Genomic DNA, 6,466 nt, shown 5'->3' with positions numbered 1-6,466 from the left:
TTCAGGCAGCCTGGGAGGGCCCGTACGTCGTCCACCAACAGCTCAACCCGGTCACTTACGTGGTCACGCTTGACCACGCTCGGGGTAGGCGAAAGGCCTTTCACATCAACATGATGAAGGCTCATCACGAACGTGAACCTTTCGTCCTACCGGTCTGCAGCTTGCCCGAAGATGGGGAGGAAGACACCCTCCTGGACATGCTGGCCCAAGCCAAGGCCAATGGGTCCATCGAGGACGTGGAGGTAAGCGCCTCGTTAACTGAATCCCAGCGGTTGCAGTTGCAAACCACACTGGAACCCTTCCGGGTCGTGTTCTCCAACCGACCTGGGAGGACTGAGTTAGCAGTCCACGAGGTGGACACCGGGAATCACGCCCCACTACGGCGAACACCCTATCGAATCTCTGACCAGGTGCAGCAGATTATGCGCCAAGAGATCAATGAGATGTTACAGCTGGGGGTGATTCGACGGTCAAAGAGCGCGTAGGCATCACCTGTAGTTCTCGTGCCAAAGAAGGACCGGACCACCCGTTTCTGCGTGGACTACAGGGGGCTCAACGCCATCACAGCCTCGGATGCGCACCCAATGCTGCGCATCGAGGAGCTGCTTGAGAAGTTAGCTGGCGCAAATTACCTAACAATAATGGATCTGAGTCGAGGATACTGGCAGATTCCCCTGAGCCCTGAGGCACAGGAGAAGTCCGCCTTTATCACACCCTTTGGACTGTACGAGTCCACGGTCATGCCCTTCGGCATGAAGAATGTCCCTGCCACTTTCCAGCGGATGGTCAACCTCCTGCTTCAGGGACTGGAGACGTACGCCGTGGCGTACTTGGATGACATTGCCATCTTCAGTCCCTCCTGGAAGGAACACCTGCAGCATCTCGAGGAGGTGCTCAGGCGAATTCACCAAGCAGGACTGACTATCAAGCCGGGAAAGTGTCAGATGGGCATGAGGGAGGTTCACTACCTGGGGCACCGGGTAGGCGGGAACACCCTGAAGCCAGAGCCTGACAAAGTGGGAGTGATCGTGAACTGGCCCACTCCCGTGACCAAGAAACAGGTGATGTCCTTCTTGGGCATTGCAGGGTACTATAGGCGCTTCGTACAGCACTATAGTAGCCTGGCAAAACCTTTGACGGACCTCACCAGGAAGAAGCTACCCAACATCGTCAACTGGACAGATGGCTGTGAGGGGGCCTTCCAGGCGTTGAAAACCGCACTGTGCAACGCCCCTGTGTTGAAAGCAGTCGACCGTACTTGGTGCAGACCGACGCCAGCGAGTTTGGCCTTGGTGCTGTGCTCAGCCAGGTTGACTCGGAGGACCAAGAGCACCCCGTGTTATACCTGAGCCGGAAGCTTTTGCCGAGGGAAGTGGCCTACTCCACCATCGAGAAGGAGTGCCTGGCCATAGTCTGGGCCCTGCAACGCTTGCAGCCCTACTTGTACGGTCGCACCTTCACTGTGGTGACCGACCACAACCCTCTGCGCTGGCTAAACACCATGTGTGGAACCAACGGCCGGTTGCTACGCTGGAGCCTTGCCCTGCAGCAGTTTGACTTCACCATTGAACACAAAACGGGCAGGGAGCATGGGAATGCAGATGGACTCTCCCGCCAGGGTGAACCTACTGAGGTGCCCATGGAGGCATACCGTGGGGTACTGCCTCCCTAGCGCACACCAAAAGGGGGAGGTGTCACGATATGGTATGAAATATCATAAGTAGTTCTCTTGCTAGCCTGCGTGGGCTAAGCCCCCCCTTCTTGGAGTGATGCTACAACAGTGTAGCTTCAAATTCCTTCCTTTTCATTCAGCCAAGAGCTGCTTTGCCAATGTATTGGGGGGAGTTTTATGGCCGAACGGTATTTACGACCAGGTTAGAATCTTCCACTAGCTGGAACTGGAAAAATTTTCCAGAAATACATGAAAGTCCTTTGTTTAGTTTTTGTACGATTTTAGGCACCCCGTTTACGTTACGAACACGAAAATATATATTCTTATTCTCACTCGGTGGACCTACCCATTTCCCGAAACACGGGCTTCTAACTCCGTCTGGTAAAGTAGGAATTTCTCTGTAAATATGTATCCCAGATAGGACATATTTGATCTCATTAGAATGCTCACGTTAATTCGAGATGAATGTTGGGGTTGGTATGACTCTGACATGTTTTGTAGTGAAGTTATAGAAATCAGAGAAAATAGTTTAAAGTTTAGTCAGAATGTAGAGAGAGGAGGGTCTGGATAAGCCAGCCTTTCTGTGATGTCACAGCCTTAAAGTTTTAAGTTGGTGGCAGGCCCCCCAGTCTTCTGCTAGATTTCTTCTTGACTTCTTGTCTTCTCCTGAAGCCAGCAGCACGTCCAATGAGCTGGGACGTGTGGTTGCCTGCCATGCTTTGAACATGTGAGTGTTATCTTTTCTCCTTTATTCCCTTTATGTTATAATTACCCGTGTACATATTTGCAATTGTCTCATTTGTAACATCTTTATAAAATATTTTTGATAAAGCACTGCCTAATTTTTATGGGATATAATATTTAATATTAGTTCGTTCTCCTGTTCTAAACCGTACCCTAAGTCTTCTGAAGGGAAATACGCTACTGTTACTGTTGTGTTGGGTTAGCTTTGGAGCCGTTTAATCGATGCTGGTGGCAGCGAGAGTGTGCTGACTGTTGAGTGATGCTGTAGCGGCTGCGGCGTTGATAATTATTGTTCCTGCCTGAGTGGGAGTAGTTTATCGTGTCGCTGCAGCGTGCCCAATAGCCAGTACATAGCAGGCAGCCTTTCTGGTGCCTAATTACCCAGGGTGCAGTACCTAATCTGACCTGAGAGTAAGGGGGGCGCCAGAGAGCTGCAAGTGTTAAGTGGAACTGTAAGCGGGATATACATAAATCCCTGCAGTTTGTGGTATATTGAAAGCAGTGGGATACCTAGAATAAGCCCCTGCTGTAAACTAAGAGGTCAATATCCTTGTGTGTGTTTTCTCATCACATTGTTAGCAGTGGAGGGATAACTAAGATAAGCTCCCCTGCACATGTGATAGTTGTCTGTTGGCCCAAAGTCACCCCGAATCGTGACAATTGGGGCCAGCGGTCAGGGGAATCCTGACAATTGGTGGCAAGGCGGTGGGAGATATTAGAGCATTAGTGATTTGGTTTGAGCAATCATTCCCCTCACTAAAAACTTGCAGAAAGTTCTTGCGAGGACTCTGCGCAAATAAGTTTGGAGAAGGAACTCAGTGTTTTATTAGTCTTGAGACAATTGCGTACTGGTAATTATCCCCTCCCTTTCTCTTCGTTTTTCTATCCTATCTTTTATTTGGCAACCATGGCTGTGAAAGGGGAAGCCTGGTACAACCAGCAGAAGAAGGACTTTCTTGCTGGGATATGCACGTGCCATGGCCTGAACCCCCAGGGTAAGACCAAGATTCAAATGGTCGCTGAACTGGTGCAATTTGAAGCAGACCAAGCCAGGTCACAGAGGCCGCAGAAGCCAGCACAAGTGAACATGGTGCTGCAGCAGAGGTCCAACCACTGAATACGGACCCCAATGGCAACCAGGGGGGCGCAGACCTCCTCCTGCAGCTGGCTCTGCAACAATGCTCCGCAGATGACCTAGAGAGACGTCTGCAGCTGATTCAGCAATACCGGCAGGAGGCCCAGCAAGCCGAGAGAGAGGCCCGAGCCGAGCGGGAGGCTGAGAGAGCCGAGCGCCAAGCCCAGCGAGCACATGAACTGGAGATGCTCCGGCAGAGGGGGATGCCCTCCACCACTCAGAGACGTGAGCCCAGCAGCGCTCAGATACCTAAGCCCCGGCCCGATCACTTTCCTGTTATGGAGAAGGACGGGGACTTAGACACTTTTCTGCGGGCCTTTGAGAAAGCCTGCAGACAGTACCGGCTGCCTACAGATGAATGGGCCCGATACCTGACACCAGGGCTGAGAGGTAAAGCTCTGGAGGCGTTTGCTGCCCTCCCTCAAGAACAAGATGGTGACTATGAGGCCATCAAGCAGGCCCTGATAGCAAAGTACCAGCTTACTCCCGAGGTGTACCGTAGAAAGTTCCAGACCCTCCAACGTGGCCCACACGACAGTTACAGTGATGTGGTGCATGGACTGGGGACCCACTTTGACCAGTGGACCCAAGGACTGTCAGTGACCACCTTTGCACAGCTGCGAGACCTGATGATCAAAGACCAGTTCTTTCATCTTTGCCCAGCTGAGGTGCGACAGTTCGTGATGGACAGAGAACCCAAAGACATGACGAAAGCAGCGCAGATTGCCGATGCCTATGAGGCCAACCGTAGATCGGAAGTGCGGAAGCCAGTTGTGAGGAAAATGTATATCATAAGTTAGTTTTCTTGCTAGCCTGCATGGGCTAAGCCCCCCTTCTTGGAGTGATACTGCCACAGTTTGTAGCTTCAAGCCCCTTCCCTTTCATTCAGCCAAGAGCTGCTTTGCCAATGTACTGGGGGAAGTTTTATGGCCGAACGGTATTTACGACCAGGTTAGAATCTTGCACTAGCTGGAACTGGAAAAATGGCTCCAAAAATTCATGAAAGATTCTTTGTTTGGTTTTTGTACGATAGTATGCACCATGTTTACGGTAAGAACACGAAAATATATATTCGTATTCCCACTCGGTGTATCTACCCATCCCTTGAAACTCGGGTTTCTAACTCCGTCTGGTAAAGAAGTAGGGTTTTCTCTGTAAATATGTATCCCAGATAGGACATATTTGATCTCCTTAGAATGCTCACGTTAATCCGAGATGAATGATAGGTTTGGTCTGACTCTGTCATGTTTTGTAGCGAAGTTATAGCAAGTAGATAAATTTAAGATTGAAGTACTCAGAATGTAGAGAGAGGAGGGTCTGGATAAGACAGCCTTTCTGTGATGTCACAGCCTTAAAGTTTTAATTGTCTGGCAGGCTTCCCCAGCTGAGTCTTCTGCTTGATTTCTTCCTGACTTCTTGTCTTCTCCTGAAGCCAGCAGCATCCCATGAACTGGGATGTATGGGAAACTCCACTAGCCTGGTTGCCTGTCATGCGTTGAACATGTGAGTGTTACTTTTTCTCATTTATTCCCTGTTTATTTCATAATTACCCTTGTACATATTTGCAATTGTCTCATTTGTAACATCTTTATAAAATATTTTTGATAAAGCACTGCCTAATTTTTTTATGGGATATAATATTATATATTAGTTCGTTCTCCTGTTCTAAACCGTACCCTAAGTCTTCTGAAGAGAAATACGCTACTGTTACTGTTGTGTTGGGTTAGCTTCGGACCCGTTTAATCGAAGCTGGTGGCAGCGAGAGTGCGCTGACTTTTGGGTTATGCTGAAGCGACTGCGGCATTGATAATTATTGTTCCTGCCTGAGTGGGAGTAGTTATCGCGTCGCTGCAGCGTGCCCAATAGCCAGTACATAGCAGGCAGCCTTTCTGGCGACTAATTACCCAGGGTGCAGTACCTAATCTGACCTGAGAGTAAGGGGGCGCCAGAGAGCTGCAAGTGTTAAGTGGAACTGTAAGCGGGATATACATAAATCCCTGCAGTTTGTGGTATATTGAAAGCAGTGGGATACCTAAAATAAGCCCCTGCTGTAAGCTAAGAGGCCAATAGCCTTGTGTGTGGTTTTTTTCATCACATCGTGGAGTGGAGGGATAACTAAGATAAGCCCCCCTGCACATGTGATAGCCGTCTGTTGGCCTAAAGTCACGTCAATCCGTGACGTAGGGGTGACGGTCACGGTGTGAATCCTGACCCATTGGTGACAGCGGTCAGGGGAATCATGACATTTGGTGGCAAGGCGGTGGGATATCTTAGAGCATTAGTGATTTGGTTTGAGTAATCATTCCTCTCACTAAAAACTTGCAGAAAGTTCTTGCGAGGACTCTGCGCAAATAAGTTTGGAGAACGAACTCAGTGTTTTATTAGTCTTGAGACAATTGTGTGTACTGGTAATTATCCCCTCCCTTCCTCTTCGTTTTTCTATCCTATCTTTTATTTGGCAACCATGGCTGCGAAAGGGGAAGCCTGGTACAACCAGCAGAAGAAGGACATTCTTGCTGGGATATGCATGTACCATGGCCTGAACCCCCAGGACAAGTCCAAGGCTCAAATGGTCGCTGACCTGGTGCAATTCGAAGCAGACCAAGCCAGGTCACAGAGCCCAGAGGCCGCAGAAGCCAGCACCAGCGAACATGGTGCTGCAGCAGAGGTCCAACCACTGAATGCCGGCCCTGTTAGCAATCCGGGCGAATTGGACCCCCACCTGCAGGCGGCCTTGAAAGAATTCCCCACTGACGACCATGAGGGACGCCGGCAGCTGATTCAGCAATACCGGCAGGAGGCCCAGGCCCAGCAAGCCGAGAGAGAGGCCCGAGCTGAGAGAGAGGCCCGAGCTGAGCGAGAGGCCCAGGCCCAGCGAGCCGAGCGGCAAGCGGAGCGGGAGCATTTGTTACCAT

The sequence above is a fragment of the Ranitomeya imitator genome, chromosome 6 (assembly GCF_032444005.1).
Source record: "Ranitomeya imitator isolate aRanImi1 chromosome 6, aRanImi1.pri, whole genome shotgun sequence".
Lineage (NCBI taxonomy): Eukaryota > Metazoa > Chordata > Amphibia > Anura > Dendrobatidae > Ranitomeya > Ranitomeya imitator.
This window is presented reverse-complemented; position numbering follows the sequence as displayed.